Source organism: Condylostylus longicornis, unplaced genomic scaffold, assembly GCF_029603195.1.
Source record: "Condylostylus longicornis isolate FDR11 unplaced genomic scaffold, ASM2960319v2 ptg000010l, whole genome shotgun sequence".
Classification (NCBI taxonomy): domain Eukaryota; kingdom Metazoa; phylum Arthropoda; class Insecta; order Diptera; family Dolichopodidae; genus Condylostylus; species Condylostylus longicornis.
The window spans coordinates 21990495-22014723 of record NW_026577979.1 but is presented as its reverse complement, the minus strand read 5'-3'; the positions used below and the strand labels follow the sequence as shown (position 1 = coordinate 22014723).

Below are 24229 nucleotides of genomic sequence, written 5' to 3'. Positions count from 1 at the left end.
CTAGCAATAAAGTAAAACAAGTGAATATGTTTTTATCACTCCATTTGCAACTGTCATATTAGTCATTTCGAACTGACTTTTTATTTTATCAAAGAGAATAATTCATTTTTGCCCTTGCTTCGTCACGCGTTGCTTAAACTTTTAACAACGTCTTGCATGGTTTTCATGTAACTGTATTCTGACTCAACCTCAAACAGCCTCAGTCTTATTGTTCATTAATTAACTCTTTAAATTGATGTACGTTCGATAATCAAACTTGTACGACAAACTTTAAGAAAAATGTTAGTTCCAGAAATTATAGACCAGTTTCTTAATTTCATAACGTTTTATAACATATACGAGTATAAATTTTAGTAATTATTTCTTTTAAAACAACTTGCCAAAGTCACACAAATTCTAGTCATGATTTTTGACAAAACCTATAATTTATGCCGTGAGATTTGCTGTCATATACCGTCAAATATCGCATTTAGTTGATTGCCACGAATTTTCGACAAATTCGACTTGTTCAACTTTTGTATTCTTGCAACATTGCAATGTAAGTCTTTATTCTAATTAAGATATGAACTTATCGAGTAGTGAATGTATCTTTTTATTGAATACGAATGCAAATTAAATTTGATTATAAAAGTAGTGTTATTTTAATACACTTGAAATTTTGTTACTATTCCGCATTAGCTTATCATAAGACTTTATTAAAAAAATCTATAGAATTTACAGAAATTTAATCCTTTCTTAAAAAAATATTTTTTTTTCTTTTTAAATAGCTAAAGTGAATATAAATTTATTGAATTTGGAAAATTCAAATTTACTTTTTTCAATTCAAAAAAAATTACCCAAATTCTATTATGTAGCAGAATACATATTATTATCGTACGTACGTACATACATACATGTTGTATATTTATAATATTACACAAATAAATAGATTTGCATGTTTGTACCTTGTACATTCTGCATATACGGTTTCATGTATTGAAAATTCATATAAGTAGGTACAGCGGATTTTCTTAAAAAATTCCTACCTTAAAAATAGCATGAATATATGAAGAATATTGAACAGTTTTCTTTTGTTGAGTCTACCTTATAGGATATTATGTACATATAGATGTAGAATGTATATGTCACATTTAAACTTCTTATTTTTGCAAAAAGGCAAAATATATAGAGTGTGTATCTATGGAACCGTTTTTCAAAATCATCAATGAAAGATTGAGGGATTTAAATGAAAATTTATTTTCACATTATACTTATTTAATTTTATGTGAGTTTAGGAAAAAAATTTGAAAGATAATTCGCTTGATTTGCTATTTCATATTTCCATTATAAGGCTTTCATATTTCTTTTATGCTTAATTCTATTTTTCTCTGTTATAAAATCAACCAGATATTAAAATGTACATGAATTCAAACATAGAGAAATATAATGCGTCAAATTTTTTATTATGCTTCAAATTTTCTTTTAGATTTTTGATTTTAGATAAGATCAAATTTTGATAAACTTGAAATGAAAAAATTTGCATGGGGACATGTTCACGGATTTGATAAAGGCTGCTCAAGAAATTCTAATTTCACTTGTTTTACTTTAAATTTCTATAACAATCAGCAACTTTTATTGCAGATTGCTATAAATGAAAAAAGAGTTTAAAGGATATTATCTCATATCTTTTACAATTACTTTATCAGATCAGAAAGTAAACTTCATGGTCACTTAAGTGCTGACCATATCAGATTTTGTTAATATGTTGGAAGTATCTGCAATTATTAAATTTGCCAAAAAATTTATATGAGTTCCAAGTAATATATATTACTTTACATTTGCATATTCTTCTGTCCAAAATCACAGAAATAATTCCTCTTCCCTTTCGCATTCTTGTCATTTGCATATTAAAAATACACGTGTAGCCTATGTGAATGTCATATTCCGTTCTGATTTAAATTTCTTTGTTTAACTTAAATCAATTAAAATCAAAAATTTATTATTATGAAAAATAATTCATATTGTATATGAATATTTCATATTATTTAAACAAAGTCTTATCTGATTATTTTCTAAGACTTTTTTATAATGATAAAAAAATATTCATTAAATGAAAAAGGCAAGAATAATATAAAACAAAATTTATTTAATTCTCTGTAGTCATATCAATTTTAACAAGGTTTCAATTATGCTAATATACAAATTACACCATAACCATAATAAATTCATTATTCATATTATAATTTATGTTTTATAATACGAAGCACAATATGCATAAACATGGGTAATATACGATTCTAAAGAATTTTTTTTGTTTAAAATTTATTAAAAATTTTATAATGAGAAAATCATGTTATCACACCTTTGTGTTCTCAAAGGTAATCACAAAGTCAGCTACGAATGTATTCAGATGCATATAGTAGATATCACATAAATTATAGTACATATACATATACACATATTGTGAAGATTATTGTCTACACATAGAAATTCATATTATGCAAAAGGATAATTTGTTATTATTATTTATGCAAAATCTTATATACATAAACAAATATAGGGTGACCAAAAAAAAATATTTTTAATTAGCTTAACTATGTATATACATGAAAAACAAGATGTCTCAGTGTTGTTTTTTAAAATTGACAGGGAATATTCGTGAAAAAACACATATTTAAAAGCCTTTGGTAGGAATATTTAAAAAGAAAGATCTGATGTGATCAGCACATAACCAACGGCAATGCTTATTGTTTAGTTTAGCGAAAGTGTTACAGAAAATTATGAATATGACTTTCAAACACTTTCTTCCAATTTCATGTATCTAGAAAAATGTAAATTTGGCTCTTAGTACAGTTTCGGTTTGTGCCATCTTAATCCTCCGAAAAGTTCACCGCAGATAGTTCTGTAGATATAATAAAAATATAAAATTGACTCCAGTTCGGTTTTCGAGCCCCCATATTTTAAAAAAAATTACAGGGTCATTATTTTAACCCCAAGTTTATTTCATTGTTTACAGTGTTATTGCTTTAACGTTTTTTGAATTTGATTATTAAATTTCAAGAAAATTGGTTGACCATTTCTCTTTTTATGCGCCAAAAAGTAAAATTAGCTAGAAAGGTGCAATTCCCGAGTTCTTATATATCCCGAAAGTTGAGCAATCCGTGATATAGCCAAAATAAACTCACATATGTATAAAATTTCATCAAAATTGGTTCAGCCGAACTTGAGATACACGCGTGCACACACAGATCTAGCAAAAAAATTCATCAATACTCAGTTTGACCACATTTTGCGACTTTCAACTTTCGTAAAACAGGGCTCGAAAAATCGATTTTTTCTATTTTATTTAATTTTTTTTTAATTTAGAAAAAAAAATTAGCTTCATGGTTTCATCAGATTAATATTGTATAACAGATTAAAGGACTCATCTAATTGTATTATATTATAATTGTGTAGTTGTTATAGAAAATAGTAGATTAAAGTCCAGTATATTTTCGTATAAGTATATAAGAATTCATTTTTCGTTGACACTGTGATTTTCAGATTGATTATAAATTTAACATTGCTTATGTATACTCGCACAATGTTGTTATAAATGAACCAAAAAACTATTTATTCTTATGAGTTTTTAAAAAAAAAAGAAGATACCACAAAAAGCGTAAGAAAAAAACAAAATTTGAAAAATGGTTCGTCTTATGGGAATTATTAAATTTTTATTTAAGATAACATCAAACAAGATTATCCTTTTATCATTTTTTTTTATAATGCTCATTCTATATGTATGTATGTATTGTATGCATGTATTTATGAATCTTTGCTTTTCTAATATTTTCTATTGAAAATTTCTCCTCGTGTATTTTGTTTACTTAGCTCAACATTCCTTTATATCGTTAATATGTTACCATAAATGTTAGTATGAGCTTGTATAACAATTTCTTCATATGTATGTCCATATGTATGTAAAAGTGATTATTTATAATTTTTCCAATATTGGGGTACAATTTTTCACTTATATCATCATCTCAGTATTGTTTTCATTTTCTTTTTTTTTATGGATATAAAAGGTTAGTTTATGCTCTTGTTATATGAAATTCCTCTACAATATTTTTAGAATATTCATACGTAGGGACAAAGAAGAAACAAAAAGAACAAAGGGCCTTATTCCCATATCACATCAGTTTGTATTATGACATCAATTTTTTGTTTTAAAAAGGATATTCGTAAAAATATAATAGCATGCTTTATTGTGACTTTTTTAAGTGTCTCAATGGATTTATCACTTAAGATATTATTATGAAATGATAAAAAAAACAACAACAAATATGAAAAAACTATTCATAAACTTTTATCTTTAGCAAAAAGAAAACAAAAAATTATAGAATCAAGGCGAAATCTTAGAAACTTGTCATTCTAAGGAATGTGACATTGTCTAATATACGTGTGATAAGGAAAACGCCTACAAATGATCAAAAATTGAAGAAAATTTTCAATTTTCATATCAAAATTTTAATGACAACTTAACAATTCGAAATTTTTTTTCAAAAAAAATTTAAAGGCAAAATTTTTATTTTAGAAATTAAGTTTTCTAGTAATTCTAAAAACAACTTTGTTTAACAAAAATGATTTCGTTGATATTGTTTTTAAAATTTTAGCCTTCTATTTTCTACGTGGACAAAAAATACATAAGCTGATAACTGCAAATAGAGAACGAAATCAAAGAGCACCAATTCAAAGGAAATTTTCTGCCCGAAAAAGCCCGTTTAAAAAAATCTTGAAATCATGAATGTCTGAAATTTTTGTTGAAATAAATTCATGCAGTTGCAGAGTACTTTAAAGGTCGCAAAAGACAAGAGGATCTTTATAGCATTAAATAAGTAACATAGAAGAATTTTTTAATAAAATAAAAACAATTGAAACTTTTGTATTTTAAAGCGTTTCAATACTTCTACATTTTCGAGCTTACTTTTTCTTTAAAAGATATCTAATATCAGGTTATCTGTAGGGTAAAAAACGTCTTTTGCATTACGACTTCACATTATAAAAGTTTAATGTTGTGCAAATATACGATAGAGGTAAGTTAAGTATAAAAAATTTACGGCGACAATAAATATTGTGGTAGCACATAGCACTTACTGGCGAAGATAGAAGACGTTTTAAAGTTTTTTTGGTAGGTTTATTTTTCACATTCTTAAGTTTCAGATTTCTTTGCGTGTTTCATAAAAAAATTTATAGTAAGATAACATATTTTATGGAAGATGATAAAATAACTAAAAGCTTAATTCTGGTCTTATGTTATTACTCTGTTAAATTAAGTCGAGCAATGATACTTAATTTCCAGTGACATATAAATGAAATATAAAACAGAATGCTTTAAGCCAATAACCGACAATATTTATTAAGCGTATATTTCCGCAATTAAAACAAAGAACCAGAAAACAATTACTTTTATTAATAAATTAAGCGGAAGAATAGAATTTCGGAAAAATTTGAAGAGTTTGACACAGTGTATTGATGTAAAAGTTTTAAGAACAATAAATTCGGATCAAAAAATAGTTTTCTGAGTAATGTGGTTTCTACGTTCCAAATTACTTTTTAATAATTTTTGGCATTTCTGATGTAGAAAATTGTTGTAAAATGTAATTTTTAGTACTTTGAGGTGTTATAACTTTTATATATGTATGTATATGTAAAAATATTTTTCTAGTCGAATAAAGTGAAACTAATAATGCGAGCGTCTTCCTTTGTTCTTCAAATTTTATCGGAAATTTCTAAAAATTAACTAGTTCATGACAAAATTTAGCAAATATGTTAAGAATTTTCAGGAATAATTAGGAATTTTTGATACTTAAATAGGGCAAACCAAATATACATATAAAATAATTGCAGTTATCTTAAAGAGATTCTAAAGAATCAATCAAATATACATACGAGTACATAATTAAAAATCAAACTCACTCCATGAAGATTACGAAAACATTGTTAATTTGTAGTTATAAGATTTGATTGAAATCAGAAACATTTTCGATAAAATATTCAGTTTAATCATAGTAGCAAAATTCAACATCTCAAAAAAAAATTAGGTGAACAACACTAATTTGAAATATATTGCTGTAGCAAAAGTTGTGCTAATAAATTTTATAATAAAGCATATAAAATTCAAACGTATAATTAAACAATAAGGAAAATCATTTCAAGAAAATTTAATGCTGATTTATTTTTATTTTACGTTTACAATATCATTAAATTTTATATTACAAAGAATTTCCCATCTAAAGGAGGAGGAAGGTATAAATTGTTAATTTGTAATCAGCCTGATAATATAAAAATATATGGTCTACTATGTGTTTGTAAGAATATTTCTTAATCCTTGTGAAATTTAGAAAAACCTTATTTTAACTTTGAGTGGATTTTCGAGAAATATGAAAGTTTAATTTTATCACATCATTATGATTTTACTAGTCAGTTCAAATATTTGCGTTTTCGAATGGCTCTGATGTATCATTGTAACCATTATTGCAATAAATTAAATAACATTTGAAAACGATAAAAATGTTTATTAAAAAAAAAATATAATCTTCAATAAATAGTACTACTTTCGTTATAACAGGCTTCTGTTAGATTTAATTGTAAAAGCATTACTTTTGCAATCCTATCTTCTCATTTCCAAATATTACAAATACCATTTTTTTGGAGTATTGTATCAATTTTCGTTATGCAATGAAAAAATTTTTATATTTTGCTTTTATGGTGGTAGAGTTTCTTTGCATTACATTAACTATTAAATTAAACATTTAAACGATCTCGCGGGAAATTTCTATTTAGAATTTAACCTCACGATCTCCTCATTAAAATTATAAGTTTTTCTCATTTTATTCTTTTATGTTAATTCATGCAATTCCATTTTCCCTTATCACAATTCTTATTAATTGGGGAGCCTTATAAAAGCTCTCAAACAGATTATATAATATGCAGTGCATTTTTTTCCCAGTTGTATGTATGCAAAAGTAATCATACACTCATAATTGCAAAATAAATAAGAAAAATATAATTATATGAAGTTTTTAATACTCATATGTGACACAAGAACTTAAAATAATGAGGTTATTAGCAACGCCGTAGCTGAGAAATTTATAATTCAGAATGCACAATAAATCGCATGGCAACACAAGGAGAAAAAAATTTTATATTTCATATTGTAAAAACTTTTTATTTTTTACTTTTAATGTTTTTTTTATAGTTAAAAGCAAATTGCTTTTTAAATGAAACAAAGACCTTGGTGAATATTATAATTTGTGTAAAGTTTCAATTAAAACACAGTTACATTTAATTATGTTGTACAAGGTTATCTTACTATTTAATTAAACCAAAGAAACAAATGATAAACAATAAACTTATTAAAAAGTAAAAAAAAAATTGTTTGCTGCAATGATGACGTTTTGCGGTAGGGAAGTACAATCTTTCAAAATTATATAATTATGTAGGCGTACATATAGTCAACTTGTGTCCACACTTCGGATTGTACTTTGGAATTTTTTATTTTTTAACACCCAAAATTTTATTTTTAAATTGAAAGTTGAATTTTTATATTTTGTCAGGTTCAACTTACTTTCTTAAAAATCCAGAAGATTGGACTTTGTAAAGTACGATAAAATTGATCCAAGAAGAGCAAAGGATTAAAAGCCGCGCGATTTAATTTTGAATTCTTTACCTTTAGGTTCATTGCCGTTTGCAAATATGTAAGAAGATTGCCAGAGATGTACATTGTACAGGAATTATTTTGCATTTTTTTATAAAAAAAAATGTCTTCAATTTAGATTAAATACAAGAGTAAAACGACATGGGCATGTATATCATTAAATCTATATTTTTTAGCACTTTTCCAAAAATTTTTTGAAAAAAAGTGCTTATTAGTTTCACTCTGTCCGTCCGTCCGTCCGTCCGTCTGTCCGTGTGTCTGTTTACAAAACTTCTATATTCTTAAAGATAGAAAGCTGAAATTTAATACGTACATAGATCTTTACTAGAAACTTATTTTCGTACAACAAAATTTTTACCTATCTCCCCCCCTCTAGAAGTTATACCCCCCCAAAGCACTAAAAATGGCCTATTTTAACTATTTGTTGCAATGAAACCATAAGCATTTTTGAAATTTTGCAAACGCAGAAAGGCACTGGCTTGCTTCCCCTATCGCGGTATACTAAAGTTAAATTTTAGAAAAACAAAATGGCCGTTCAAATTTACCGTTATCTAAAGTCCTTTTTTCCAAATTTTTGATGTCGTTTTTCTTCTAGACCCCAGCCTGTAGAAGCTTGAAATTTTAGGGGCTTTTATTCATTAGACATTAACAAGTAGTTCATTTCGTTAGAAGAAAATTTTTTTCAATCTCCACCCCCTCTCAAGTTATGGCCTCTTGAAATTTGTAAAATTTGCATTTTTGACACCTTATATTCCTGAAACCGCAAGTTTTTTCAAATTTCTATAAACGCAAAAAGTTAACGGTAAATTCCATGACATTAAAAAATATAATTATTTTTCTTAACTCACACAATTAACCCTTAAAATTGAGCATTATGTTAACCCCTGTTTATATTAAATTTTGCTTTATTTCAAAGACTGCATAAATGGTTCATCCTAAATATATGCAATCCTAGAAATAGTTTCGTTTATAAATGAAAATAATTTTAATAGTGTGGTAGATATACATTGACTGTTTTTAAAAGCAGTATTTTCACTTGTTGAAGGGAAAAGTGCTACAATACAAACCATTGGTTTGACCCAACTTTATTTCAGTTTCTAGTGTAGTTTTAAAAAAGATGTTATACCGATATTGTTTAAATTCGTTCCAATATTTTTATTTTTTTTAATAAATTATTTTCATTAATGTTTTTTTTAAAAAAAGTGAATTAAATTGATTCTTATTTCATATTTTTAAAATAATTGCCAAAAAAAATTATTGATTGAGTAATTTATAAATAGGTTTAATTCGTTTATTTTTTGACTTACATAAGTTTATTTGCACTATTAGTTTCAAAACCCCAACATTGCCATTATTTAAAAATTGTATTACATATGCACAAATAAAAAAGAACGTACGGACACAATTTATTACATAGTATAAGTAACAACTCGCGTTATTTTCCTTAATTATAGTTTCCTTAGCAATGTGTGTAGCAAAACTTATAATTTCCTTAACACTACGATTTTTAAAAATCCACAATTCCTTTGCAGATTCGGTGAACATAAAAATGTAAGTAACAAACCTCCATTAAAATTTAAAACAATTAAAAAATTTTCAGTCGATCAGAAACCGACCGAACATTGGACACACGGCATAAACCGACCAAATAATTGGACACACCACTGTCAAGTCGGATGAATCTGACTTTATTACTTTTTCGAATACTTTAAAGTAGCCTTTTTAGTTCTATGGAAGCTAGCCGAACCTTTCAAGCCATTCCACTAAAGCTTCAAGGATGTTATCGTACCTAAAATTGGCCATAAGAATCTTGGAGTTGTGTGACAACTACCCGAACCAGGGCAGCCAATCCATTAAAATTTTCAGAGCATATGAAATTTGTTGGCTCTTTCTCAGCCATACAACTTCAAAAGTTATTTGGCGTTATCTCAGAAATTATTGGAATTATAATATAAAAATCTTGTGTAAACAAATATATTATTAGGGCTGTTATGTGTGATAAAAATGATTGAAATTTCTTGACTCGTTATGATAGCAGCCACACAACTTCAATAGTAGCTTGGCCATATCTTAGAAAATATTAAAAACACAATGCTGAAATATTGCATAAATTAATATGGTAATATGGCAACTTAAAGTCATAGTCTGTCCTATAGTCAGCTATGGCATATTTATACGCACATGGGATAACAAATTCGTACGGATATCACAGAGTTGGCACGGTCAACTCTATTATTTCTCGTTTTCCTTTATTTCAAAGATCGCATACAGTACTCATGCCTTCACTTGCTGAAGGGAAAAGTGCTACTTTACAAACCATTGGTTTGACCCAATTATTATTATATAAAACGATTAACACAAATGCGAACTTGCAGGCATTAGGATTAAATTATAAATGCAAATCATTTAACAACACAGATATTCTTTGTTTTCCAAAATTATTTTATAATTCTGAAAATAAAATAACAACAAGTTTTCTCATAGCTCATACTAAAATTAATACTTCATTAAAAACCGACAGGGAAAAGCAGGATATACCCACAATTTCAAGAACCTTTTCGTTAAATTATTTTGTGAGAAATCCAACGATTCTTTAGCAAAAGTGTGCCAAAATGCATGTTTGGGTTTGCTCAACATGGTGCAGATCGAACAAGCTGCAAATATAGGACAATGCAAAATAGTGTTAAGCAGTTTATGTCAAAATTTATAGTTTTAGACATACACTACTGTCACTCAGGAAACCCTGGTCAGCAATATTTACCAAGAGAACTTTCTATAAATAAGATGCCCAAAATATACAGCCACGAGTACTTGCCAAACCTTCGACTAAAAAACAGTTACTTTCAATTTATATGTAATGCTGCATTTAATACATAGGTTTAGAAACTCTGGCTACTGATATGCGCTCTATTTGCCTGATATATGTATGAAAAAAAAACAAAAATACAAAAAGATAAAAATAAGTGTAAAGATATTATGATTTAAAAAGGGATACATACGCTGCGCCCAAACATATTCTTCAATTTTGTTATAGAAGAATAAGACTTTTCGCTTTGACTGTCAGAAAATGATGGTATTATCAAAAGTACCTGATCAAGCGGCACATTACTCAAGGCAACTTTATTTATATAATTTTTGTATAGTACAAGGTTAATTAAAAGCTTACAAGGTAATTAAAATAATTAAAAATGATCGCTTACAAGGAAGCAATGAAATTGCATCTGCTATGTATCACAGATTACGCGCGGCGAATTACGAAAATGTATCTGTTGTTCGACTAATTTGCGATGGGTATGATGCACAAAAAACAAAAAAATTCATCATTATGGACATGATATTAAAATGGCCATATTTCGACGCTCCAGAACACATAAACTTTTATTTTGCTGAACAGAGTATTTGCGTTAGTAGAAAAAAATTCCAAAGTAAAAGAACAAATAATTATGCCAGAAGAATATTTTCACTTGTATGAAGATCATGACCAAGTTACTAGATTGGGATTTGAGCGTTAGAGTTTGAAACAGACATGACAACGGAATTTGCAATTTAGTAAAATGAAAAGATTTGTAGTAAAAGAAATAGTAATGTGGTCATTCGTGGAGAGACACATTACAGATCAGACTTGGGGTGCGGTAGAACTGTTCTGACACAAGGATGTCAATTATCGAATATTAATTTTGATACGTTGAAAATTGGAGCAGCGAATTTAATTATGTTACGTTATGTATACATATAGGATTTCTTTATTTTAATAATTTAATTTTTTTGGAGTGATTTGTGTTGTATTTGCAATTTCATCTTTAACAATAGTCTATTGTTTAACAATTTAAATATATTTAAAATAATAATTAATTGATGCAATTATGTGGCTTTCTATTGAATATGAATATATACAATATATTTTTATATATATATACTGTATACGTATATAATGTTTTATGTAAATCATGAAGTAATATACATATATTTATGCATATATATGTGTGCATGATGTCACTAGATCAATATATAATCAAAAGGAAGAAAACTATTAATCACTATTTCATTTAATGTAAAATATATCTACATAATATATGGAACGTTGCATATTATTGTAATTTTTATTGTATTAATTTCAATAAATATTGTATCTTCAAATATAATAAAATAAGATTAAGAGATAGTAAAATATTATACATGTATAAAATATTTCAAATATGAAACAATAAAATTTTAAATATAAAAGCTATTAATGATTTATAGCACTGACGTTTCTTTTGTTAAAATTATTTTACAAATATTACTATCTAGAAATTAAAACTATATATATACATACACAGGGTGATTCAGAAAGGTATACAACATATACCATTGGTTAGATGATCGAAAATTGATAAAACTTCTGTTCCGGACTATGTGCGAAATCTGAAGGCTTGTGAAATACAGGGATTTTAAAGAATTTCCACGAAATTTCTACTTATACAAACTTTTTTAATTATAACTTCCCTTCCGAAAAAGATAGGGGCTTTAAATAAACAGTTTTAAAGAGCTAGTACAGGAGTTGAAGGCAAAATATTACTTGATTTTGTATTTTCTGATCACCCTGTATATTTAATAATGTGTTTAATTTTGTTTAAATTTATTGCAACTCAATTTCTAGAATATAGAAACTTGAGTTAACACACAAAATCAAAATTTTATTAAAAGACGATTAACACTTATTTTTATTTGTAGAACAGAGACACGTTAAATAGATATTGTATTTTACTATGTGCATAAATATATGAATTTTTTTCATTCCTTATAGTTCTTGAGTAGCTATAACCCCTAAATTTCCGATATTTGGCTTTTTATACAATTTTTATCAATTTTTTTAATTTAGAATTTAATGTCATTAAAATTAAATGTATAATAATATAAAATTGTGAAATATGTGTAATTTGAATACATCTTTTTCCTTTATGTCCAAAATAGATAAAATTACTCGTACTTTATTAATCTTTATTAAATATTTTCTTATATTAAAAATCCTCTTAGCAGGGAACAGTACCCATGATGCCCAAATCTGATATCCTCTTTTGAAGTGAAACACTTGTTAAATGACCATAAACTGTATATAACCCCATGATTTTTCAAACCACTGCAAATGCACTCTTTTTGGACTTACCTGGAAAGAAAAAAAATAAAATTTTTAGAAATTTTATTGCGGTTTTTAAACGCATGTATACTTATATTTACATTTTTTATCGGTAATTTAATTAATAAAAATTTGTAAAAGTGCGTAATCAGTGCGAATCTAATTCAGATCCAATTTTTAATTAGCTAAAATTTGTTACTTTTCAAAAAAATTAGAATTACTTTCAATTTATCCGGTTTTATCCGGTTTGTAAATTGATTTTTCAAAATTATCTTGTTTTGGATAGAACCATTAGGAGCATTCAAAAATATTCCCGACGGATTTTTTTTTTACACTAATAAATAAATATATTTTTTTAATGTGTAAGTTAATACGTTGAAAATATCGAACCATTAAATAAATAGAGCAATATTTATCATTTTTTACTGGTTTTTCACTGTTGGACAAATAAAAAAAAAGATTCTTCAAAGAAAAAACTATATTAAAAAAAACATGTGCATGTATAAATAGAATTCACCAAAAAAACTACATTCTTTTCCAAAATTACGAGAAAAAAAATAAAAAAAATATCGCAAACATTCGAATTCCAAATTTTTAAACTTTATACAATTTTTATTACTCAAACCAAATACAACAATGTAAAAGCAAAGGAACAACACAATGTAAAAGCAAAAATACGAATTTCATTTCTTATGAAAACGGTGGAAATAAACAATTTTCGAACAAATTTTAAATTTATACAAAGAACTTTACATTTATTCACGTATTTCAATATGTTAAATTGGGACATATCCGCTTCAAAAAGGAAACACTCCAGGCCATTAATAGATGTACATAATACTATTCATATTAAGATAAAAAATTGCGTTGGTGTATGTGTAATATTTAAATGCTTCACATTCATTAATAAAATGGTAGAAAAAAAATGTTTGATTCTGTTACTTTGAAAATAGAGAATCGGGGCAAAAAAAGTCTTTCCTTACAATTAAGCAATTGGATTTGAAAAAAAATAAATTCCAATTTCAGGAAAAGTCCGCTTGCTTTATGCTGATTTTAAAATGTTGTTTATATAAATCAAGAAAGTTATAAGAACAAAAATTTGGTTATTCTGAAAACATGCTTTTATGTTATACCTACAATTGATCTTGCACCAGAACTTTTATAACATAAACGTAATTTTTGCTTATATAACATTTGTGATTGAGGTTTTATTTAAACTATTTGTAATTAATTAATAAATTGCTTAAAAACAATTATGTTATATTCGTTGTTTCTAATAATTAACCTTAGTTTTTAATTATTGAGCTATGTTGCACTCTTTATGGCAATCTTTAAAATACGAAAGTAGAATTGTGTTAAATTTTTATTTGGTTCCGGGTTATTGACGTGTGAATGAAGAAAATGTTATTAAAAATGTTTTTGACGTAAAATCCTAAATAAATACTCGTAATTTACTTAACTAACAAACTTTTATTTTATAAAATAAATTAATAAATATATTGAGTTCGATAAAATTTTGATTATTTGAGAATTTTTAATCGTTCTCTGCAAATTGAATGCATTGAATTTATTAATATTTTAAGGACGATACCTGTGACTTTTTACTTTTTGTTAAGAAATCAATCATAACGTTTATTTTGATATGCGGGTCATTGAAAAAACAGAAACTTAAAGGCTCTATTCAAAAACATTATTATTGAAAAGAGTTTACCTTAATAATTTATATTAAGAATACGCAGAATTTGAGGCAATTAATAAATAATTTATTGGACAACAAACGTGGGTTACCCCACATATTGAAGATTCATACACACACACACATAAAATATAAAATTTTCAATGTGAAATTTTTTTCTTTCTTTTGTTATCCTACAGTTTTATCACATTTTTTTCCAGAATCTTCTATTTATATTTCACTTTATAGTATGTATATGCACATATTTTTCACATTTGGTTTACAATTTAAAAAAAAAAAGGAAAATTTTTCAAAATAAACGTGACTAAAATATTTAGAATACTTTGCTTCACTCAGTAATAGTTTATACAAGAAACATTGGCATACTTTTTACATGTACAAAAATATATTTCATAAAAATTATGAAAAATATGCGTGAAAAATGCAAATTAATTCTATGTCCGTCGTACTTTTTCTAACACTAGATTTATAAGATTAACAACCCTAAATCAAAGTTTTATTGCCAAAAATTCTTGTATCTTCTTTGTTAAATGTTTAGGAACGTTTTAGAGTTCTTAATGAATTTAATTGTCATTTATATACTTTTCTTATGAGGTAATTTTCACAATGTGAACTTTAATACTGAAATACCTTAAAAAATGAATTGAGAATAAAGTTTATTGCTTTCTGGTAAATGTTAACTTCTATGAACCAAACAACTTTTCAAAAGAAATGTGTTTTTTACAAAACCTTCAATTGATTATTGACTTAGACGGCTTTTTTTATGTTCTAATTTTGTATTTTATACGTTATTTTGTTAAAAATTTTTTGTAGCTTCCTTTTTCTTTTCTAAGAACTTACAAAAGTTTTCTCTTATATTAATTTAGTTGCCAGGTTTCCAGCTTTCGTAACAAAATTTTTAACTTTTTAAAACAAACAATAACTTTTCTATTTAGATTTAAGAGACAGGGTAATTTTCATTTCTAATGAATGAAAATGAAACATAACATTTTCTAGAGTTCCACGAAAATTATTATTAATTTATACGATTTAAAAACTCAAAATAGCTTTGTTGAGAATTTTACCAAGAATTCTATTTTATAGTGGGCTACAATAATCATACAACCATGGAGAGACGGGCATGAATAAGCACATTGTTTTATTTAAATAAAACAACGATTATAAAAAACAATAATTAGTGAGATTATTGAAATCCCTTTTATTATTCTAAACCTAACTGATACCTGATAAAATATTAGCATTATTGGCAGAAAGTAAATTTATTATTGCTTTCAAGAGGGTCTTTCAATATTCACAACTAACTCAAATAACATTGTTTTAATAAAAACCAGAGAGCATACAAATATAAGTTGACTTATTTAAAACCTGGCTAATTTATAAAAGAATCCTTTTTCTCTTCAAGGAAAACAAGTTCTTTTTTTAAATTTTATCACAGATTTCATTAAACACATCCTGTTCCTTTCTCTACCAAAAATTTTCATGTTTTCTTTCGATGTTCTATTTAATATTTTCTTTCAAATTATTTTTGAATGTAGGTTCTAAATTTTCACTAGATATTTCTTAAAACAGAAAGTTTACATGAATATGTGTGACTTTAGTATCATAAGTAAAACATGTAGATATAATATGTACGAACTTAAACATTTGCTTGCCTATTTACAAAGATATATATGTACATATGTACATACATTGTGTATAAAAAGCATTTTATTTATATTACGAACATGAAGATGGTATAAATATATATACACATATCTGTGCATAATATATACATATGTATATATGCAGAGAATGAGCACTACTGTTCCATAGTAATTTTATTTTAGAATGAATTATTTAAGAGCGTACAAGTTACTTGATTTTTTTGCTGTAATATCGTATTAAAAACAAAAAGAGTAAAAATACAAAACACTCAGCTTCTTGATAACTTATGGGAATGTTAAAAAAATTTTTATTAAAGAAATACGTGTGCTTTGGAACGAACATTCAGTTACATGAAGTTTAAATGTACAAAGTAAAAACTATCAAACATGTACAACAAATTCAACATTATATGAAAAATATTCCTCCGCCCTTTTAAATCAATGAATCTCGTTTTATACAAACAAAACACAAAATATTTTAAGATTTTTAACCATAGAAATCAAAATAAAATTTTGGTTTATTTTTTGTTTATTTGGAGAAGGAGGATTTTAAATTTACTAAGATTTTATAACCAATATTATATGTAAGTAGGTACAATAACATATAGGAGTGCATACATAATAAGGTTATTAATTTTGTGTAATATTACGTACAAGTGTAGGTGTAAACTACATTTGTCAATGTTGAAACACAACATTGTCAAAGAGGTGTAAGATTGAAAATTAAGATTCTGCAAATTTTTAAACTTTGAGAGAAAAGTAGTGGCAACGAAACTGCGTTCTAGTAAAGTAAAAAAAATATTTAATGTCAAGCACATTCTTCGATTTTTATCTTTTACATTATAAGATCAACAGTTTTAAAAAATAATCAAAAAGTTTTAGATTACAACTAACGTTGAAGCTTTTCTTGCTTTTTTAATTGCATTTTAAAATTTTTCATTTTATCTAATTCTAAAGTTCAGTTTTTAGGACAGGCAAGACACGTGTATAAATAGAACATCTTAGTTTTTAATAATTTTTTATGATATATACCTACTGAGTACAATTACAGTTGTACAGTTTTTAAAAGAGTTGCGGTGGCAAACTATTTTTTATGTCAATCCAACTGAATGTTCATCTTCTTACTTTCAATAAAAAAGAAACACACGAGGGAAACAGAGTGAAAAAAGGGAGCTTAAAAAGAGCGGGAAGCAAAATATAATTACTATGTATTTTTAATGTCTATGTATCTACACACAATTACTATGATTAATATTTTGTTTTCTTTAATATCCTTAAACTCCTTGTTTTTAACACCACTTGCGTGTGCACATAATTCATCAAACTAAAAATTTTTGTTCATTTATATATGAAGTGAAACCAATGGCTCTATTTTTGAGTGGTACGAAGATGGGAAATATTAATTTCCTTTTAAATTGAATCAAATAAAGAAATGATAAATTAAAATGCGTGAGGGTGAAATATCGTTGTTAAATATTGAAAAATTCTAAAACTACTTTATTAACTATCACTTTAGTTTCTTAGAAATGTACAATTTTAGTTTTTCTTCGAAATTTATGAATAGAGTAAAAGACTTTCATTATCACTGATTCCGTTAATTCTAATATTATTCTAATAATATTTTTAATATTCAATTTTGCATTCAAAATTTTCTCACTATAATTTACAATTAATTTGTCATATATTTCGAAGCAAAATAGTATAATTAACCGCTTAACATTCCGTAAAGAGAAAATATGTTCTAAAATAATTTTAACCACAAATTTCAAAATAAAATTAAAAATTATGCCTGATAACATTAAAGATTTCGACAGTAAAATGAAGTTACTAAATAAAACATTTACCAACTTCCTTTAAAAAGAAAACTTTTCAATGCTCTAAATTTAAGAATTGAAAAAAAAAAAAATATTTTTGCATGGTAAACGATTACAAATTGACCCCATTAGTTTTCCCAGGATATGGAAATGTAGGAAATACATTTTGTATGTATTTTCATTTATCGTTTTAGTGTTTATTTTTGCTTCCACATTACTTTCTTTTCAACTTTTCCTGCAACCATTTTCTTATTGTCTTTTATGGCTAAAACGAAGTAAGTATTATGTTTTGTTTTTCTTTTAAAGTAACTTTTACTTCTGGTTTTTTTTTGGTATACAAGTATTATGTTATTTAGTACAAAACATTTTTATGTAATTTAAGTTAACCTCTTTAATTGAGCAGTAAGGGGCAAATGAAAAATGTTTGCTTCTAAATTTTAAAAACAAAAAAAAATAAAAAACTTTCTTACTTGCAAATTTAAATATTATCATTTCATAAGTTTACTTTAAATCCATTTAAATATTAAAGAACACAAAAAGAGAAAGAGGAATGCTGGACTGTAAACAAAATTTTGGCAGAGCTTTTATTAAACCAATAATAAAACTGAAATTTCTTGAGTCGGTCTGGGTTGTCAAACACTTTGATTTTTATTAGCTTTTCGCCTGTGCATATTTATTTTATTGAAGTTATTTAATTAATTTTTATAATACAGTACGAATTAGAAAATTTTGAACAAACACTGAAATTGAAAGAAATATTTGTCAATCATTCTCAATTCCAGCTGCATGATTTTCAATGTATAAGACATGTTACTGTATCTTATTTTCTAGCATACTCTAATTTTCTAGAATACATTATGCAATACTTTTTTTCTCAAAATAAGTAATCAATATATCAAATATTTTGAATGTTAAAATAAAAACTTTATTGTTAATTTTACTATTAATTTTCTTAAACTTCAAAATATTAATGAGTTTTAAGAGAGTGAGTTCAAAAAAGAGGCGAAATATATTCCGTCACTCGTATAGTGAAAAAATATACATGCAGTATTTTAATTAAAATTTTGTAAAGTTGTTTCTATTGCAATATGATCATTCAAAGTAACGTTCATGAAGATTTTTCTCATCTAGAAAGGAAACTACGAAACATAAACTTCCTTAATTTGAATATTTTTATTAAAATAATTTTGAAAAAAAAAACTTATAAAATATTTAAACTATCTGTAAGAGAAACCCCCATAATTAGAAATATGTATATTATATACTTTACTATTTGGTGTGTAATATAAAGCATTTCAGATTGCATTATTACAAAAATACAGAAAAAATAATAGTAAGAGCAAGTAAAATCAGTTAATAAACAAAAGGGGGGGAGCAATTTCAATCTGTTTTTAAGATTCTTTTTTACTAACTTTGTATATTATAAAGTAAAAAATGAAATTAAATATATACGTACACGTTATAAAAAGAAAGTTTTTGGAAAGAAAATTGCTCTACCTAATTACAAAACTCTTCTATTTTCTGAAGTATTTTATTTTTATTTACGAAATTTGAATTTTCGTTGTGTGCTTCAGATTATGTTCAGCATAAATAATAAGGTAAGAAGGATAACAGTTTACAGCTATAACTAACAACAATAAGAGTAGTTTTGTCGTGCTAAATTTTATGTTACATTTTACTATAAACATTTCTAATTTTAAAATATGCGAATTTTGGGCAAAAGGTTTCCGAAAATGCCTAATGACATGCCTAATGACGGATGTAAATAAGGTTGACTCTAAATTAATGAACAAAAGCAAATTTTTATTTACAGAACTTTATAAATTTTTCTTAAATATAACAGTATTACAACAATGCAATGGTAATACTGAAAAATTAGTGTAGGGTATTCAAAGAAGGTATTTACATTGTATGTTCAATTAAAAGTTAACAATATTTATTAAAGATCAGTAATTAGTTCAAACGTTAAATATATTATTCACATTAAAATTCCCAAATTTCTATAAAGTTTTTTGAAATTTATTTTAGATATTAAATTTTAAACGCTTTATAAAAAATTAAGTGCGTATTCTAATGCATTTAATGCCCAATTTCCAAGCATATTCGTTTTTAAAGCATGATGCTATTGAATGCTATTATGATTGAGACATTTTCTGCTTTGGCAATTTTGGTTTTATCATACAAGCTTCAGTGATTTTTAAACTAAAGCAATAAATTTTAAAGTTTTCAAAAAAACATTTTTCACAATTTTGATTTGTGACTTGCCCAATGCTTTAGCTGAAATTATTAGGTCATTTTGCAAATTACAACCACAATTTGAGGGCTCTCAAATTGTTACGGTTTTGTTCAATTGTAATATAACTACTTAAAAATAATTGTATGTATATCTTGCTTATTTCGAATTATTTAACTCTGGTATTGTATATCACATGATATCAACGCCACATGACATTTAAAAGGAATTCAAAGTAATCCCTGTGTAAGTCGGTTTATTGTAATATAACATTGTTATATTATAATAAAAACTGAGATAAAGAGAATTTTTAATTAATATTTTGAGAAAACCGTTAAATTTCAAATCAAGATATGAAAGCAGTTGAATACTTCTAATTTCGGCATACATACAACACGACAAGCACTATTAATATCCATCAATTGTTTTTTTTTGTTCTCGTTATTGTGCATATACCCTTTAAAGTATACATCTTTGTATTTTGTGTAAATGCATATCAATACATATGTATATATTTTTGAAATATACACAAAAATTTACATATGTACAAGAATACAATATTTTTCTTATGTGCTAAGGATTTCTTAATACTTCAGTCTTACGTAGTAGTACTCTTATATAATAATGTAATTTCAGAAATTTAATGCAATTCAATTTCAGTTTCCTGAAAAACTATGTATGTAGTAAAAACAGACACATTATGTATTTGTTATACTTATGCTTGTGCATACAGAGGAATAGTTAAAACTTGACTTTTCTGTAACAGACTTTCAAGTACATCCATTGTAAAAAAATAAGTTGATATATTTATATTACTTACATAAACATGCATCATGCGATTAAAAACGAGTGGATGAACTTTGTTGTACTAAAAAAGTCAAACCGTGATATGAAAGTAGTAAATGTTATACATTTTTGTAGATATTCACATCTACAAACTTGGGAAAATTTAGTGGAAACCAGGTGACATAAGTTTTTAAACTTTATAAATAAGATAATCTTTTGACATTTTCTGCACTTGATTGTGTTAAAAATTCATTGAAAGCGATAACTTCTATCCTCTTATTTATAGTCGTACAATCTATTCAAAAGATAATCTCAAGATTTCATGTCTTTGATTTTTTTAATCTTTTCAAGGATTCTTTAAAAATATACGGATCCGTTTGTTGGTATTTAATGCATAGTGTGTAAACTTCACAAATGTAGGTACTATTGTCTGTGTATAAGAGGAAAATATTTTCAAAAGACGCTTTTGTTTTAAAAAATTAAGAGTAGACTATAAGTATTGCATTATAGAATTTTCATATTAACTTCAGAAATTTCAAACAAATACTTACTTCAAATTACTTTATAATGTTGTTATTATCATTATTCACCATTTTTCCCGCATATAAAACAGAAAATAAAGATAGTAGACTTTTGTTTAATTATTTCCAAAGAAGCATTAACGCATTGAAATTTTCACAAGCGTTTTTTACTTATACTTTAAAGTTTACAAGGACTTGCAGTTTTTGTTCATAAGAATTTTTCGGGAATAAACCATATACGCCTTAATATTCTAAATTAGATTAAAAATATTTAAAAATTTTAAGAGAAGAAATTTTGAAGTAAGTTCGTATATAACAGAAATATGTGGATTCATTGAGGAAAAAGAATCTTTGCTCTCAAGCTCTTCGGAAAACTAAATTTAGTTTTTTTTTATGACGACTAAAACAAATTTCGTTCATTGAAATATCTTATTGAGCTTTCGAATTTTTGAATTGAGCAATTTTTGTTAGACGTTAACCTGCAATTAAACAGATCGTGAAATTAAGAGAGTATTAAGGGTATTAAGAGAGCTTGTCTATGAGACGTATGCAAAAAATCGGAAAATTATAGTGTTAAAATTCATTAAATTTTAAGGATCTTAAAATAATCCTGATTTCTTTCTTTTGCATATATGAAATAACAAAATAAAGTTTCTGTATTTTTACGATACTGTGTTTTGTCAGTATTTGCACTATTATTTTTTAAAATTTATTATGTGCAAATTCTTGCAATCACAGATTTAACAAACGCCACTTACCGCGAAAAATTCAAATTAATTCAAATATAGATGTGCTTTTAAAATATACTCCAGTTAAAATGACAAGGTGATTGTAAATAAAAATTCCAATATTCAAAGAGCATAAAGTATTTAACTTTATTTTTAAATAAATTCAAAATGCATATATAAAAATTCTACACATATTTATGCATATAATATATAAAATTTCTATTACATATAGATTACGAAAGTGTAGGTGCATTACATTAGTGTAGAATAATTCCTTAGAATCATGAATTTTTAATACTTAGTATGATGCTTGAAAACTACTTTTAAAACTTTTTGAATATTGTGTTATAATAAACACTTATACACATACAATTTAAAATGTCTTAAGTATAGAATTTAAAATCACAATTATGTATGAACTTAATTTTAAAATTGAAGTGTTCCGGCTTTTAAAATTATGCTGAACGACAGAGTTCATAAAATTATAAAATTTACATAAAAGAACTCTATAATTTAATCCAACAGGTAGATATGTATGTATGAATATAAGTTTTATGTAAATAAATTATTTTTAAATAGTATTGGTAATTAAATATTCATTTTGCACACTAAAATATGAAAATTGTAATCATTTAAAAAGTTTTACTTACAAAGGTGTATTAAAAGTTTTAAATTTCAATTGAATAACTTTTGCTACGTGTACTTATTTGACGTCTGAAGGAGAATATTTATTTCTATACATAACATTTTTGTCGACCTCACGTTTCATAAAATTAGTAAAGAATATTGTGATTGCATCCAATTTCACATGTCGATTTTTCAATTGAAGCGCATTTCTCCATGTAAGAGAAAGGAAAGTTTGCTATTTTAGATAAATATTTGTTGTCTACACATTTGTTTATTTTAAATTTGATTTAATCGATTTTGATGAAAATTTATATCTAAGTATCTTGCCGGCTAAAATATGATAACGAAACTTACCAATGTGCTTTTAAAAAAAAATTTCATTCTGAAAGTTCCAGTATTCAAACTTTACTATAGGGACCGGTTCACTATTTCTTAAATTATTTAGAGAATTTTGTTGATGTCAACACTGCTGTTCTTTTTGTAAATAACCTTTCCAAAAAGGAACTGACAAATTCACAAATTATCTCTTGCATTCTAGAATGATAACCTTCAGGAAAAAGTCAGTTTTATGTTTTTTAAACATTTCTCTACTCAATGCTTATAAGAAGAGTAAAAAAGCAATTTCATCCATTGGAGTGTAATTATTGCAGTTTGCGAATTTAGAATATCATTTTGGAGGTACATGCATAATATATGACCGGGTATGGGGTGACCATATCAGATTTGTTGTTAATGTTAACGTATTTGCTTTCATCAAAGGTTATAAAACTTTTATAACTTCGTTAACTTCGTTTTCATTAACTATTACTTAATAATATAATTATTATAACATAGAAACAAACTTAATATTAAAAGTAGAAATCAGTTCAGAAACTAGTGCAAAATTATAATAAAATAATAAGCTGTTTATATACTGTATATATATGTATGTATATACACTTTACATAAAACAATGTACATAGCAAAATATAAGTACGTTGCTATAGTAAATAACATACATCATAAAATCGTAAGAGTTCTATAGTAAAACTTTTATTATACTGTCTACTTAATAATACTTCAAATTATAAGGGTTCATACATTTATCTCGTGTAAAGTAATATATCAAAAGGTAAAGAATTCTTTTCAAGAACTAATTGAACCGTTCAAAAGTGTTTGTATGTTGCATCAGAAAATGCTAGAGAATTTTTTTAGAAAGTGTATAAGAGGTAACTGGGATAGAAATAATCTTTTTGTAAAATGATAAGGCGTTTTCTTCTTTAAATAAATAAAATTGAAAAATAACCTTTTCAAATTAAAGGCCTAATTTTCAATATGAATTGAGTACATCGAGTATTATACTTTATGTATTTACAAGGACTGCAGTTAATTTTAAATTCATTTAATTTCT

At 25.7% G+C, this 24229-nt stretch overlaps 1 protein-coding gene across 3 annotated transcripts in view; it reads right to left on the bottom strand.

Moving 5' to 3' along the window:
* Window positions 1-24229, bottom strand: part of LOC129618639 (putative uncharacterized protein DDB_G0282129) — a 171449-nt gene that overhangs the window by 13488 nt on the left and 133732 nt on the right. For 2 of the 3 annotated variants that reach the window (XM_055533503.1, XM_055533500.1), the window contains exon 4: window positions 12028-12821. The exons of the other annotated variant lie outside the window; for it this stretch is intronic. The gene's annotated coding sequence lies outside the window, so the exon portion shown is untranslated. Of the gene's footprint in view, window positions 1-12027; window positions 12822-24229 lie in introns of those variants that run through there. 3 annotated transcript variants of the gene reach the window in all.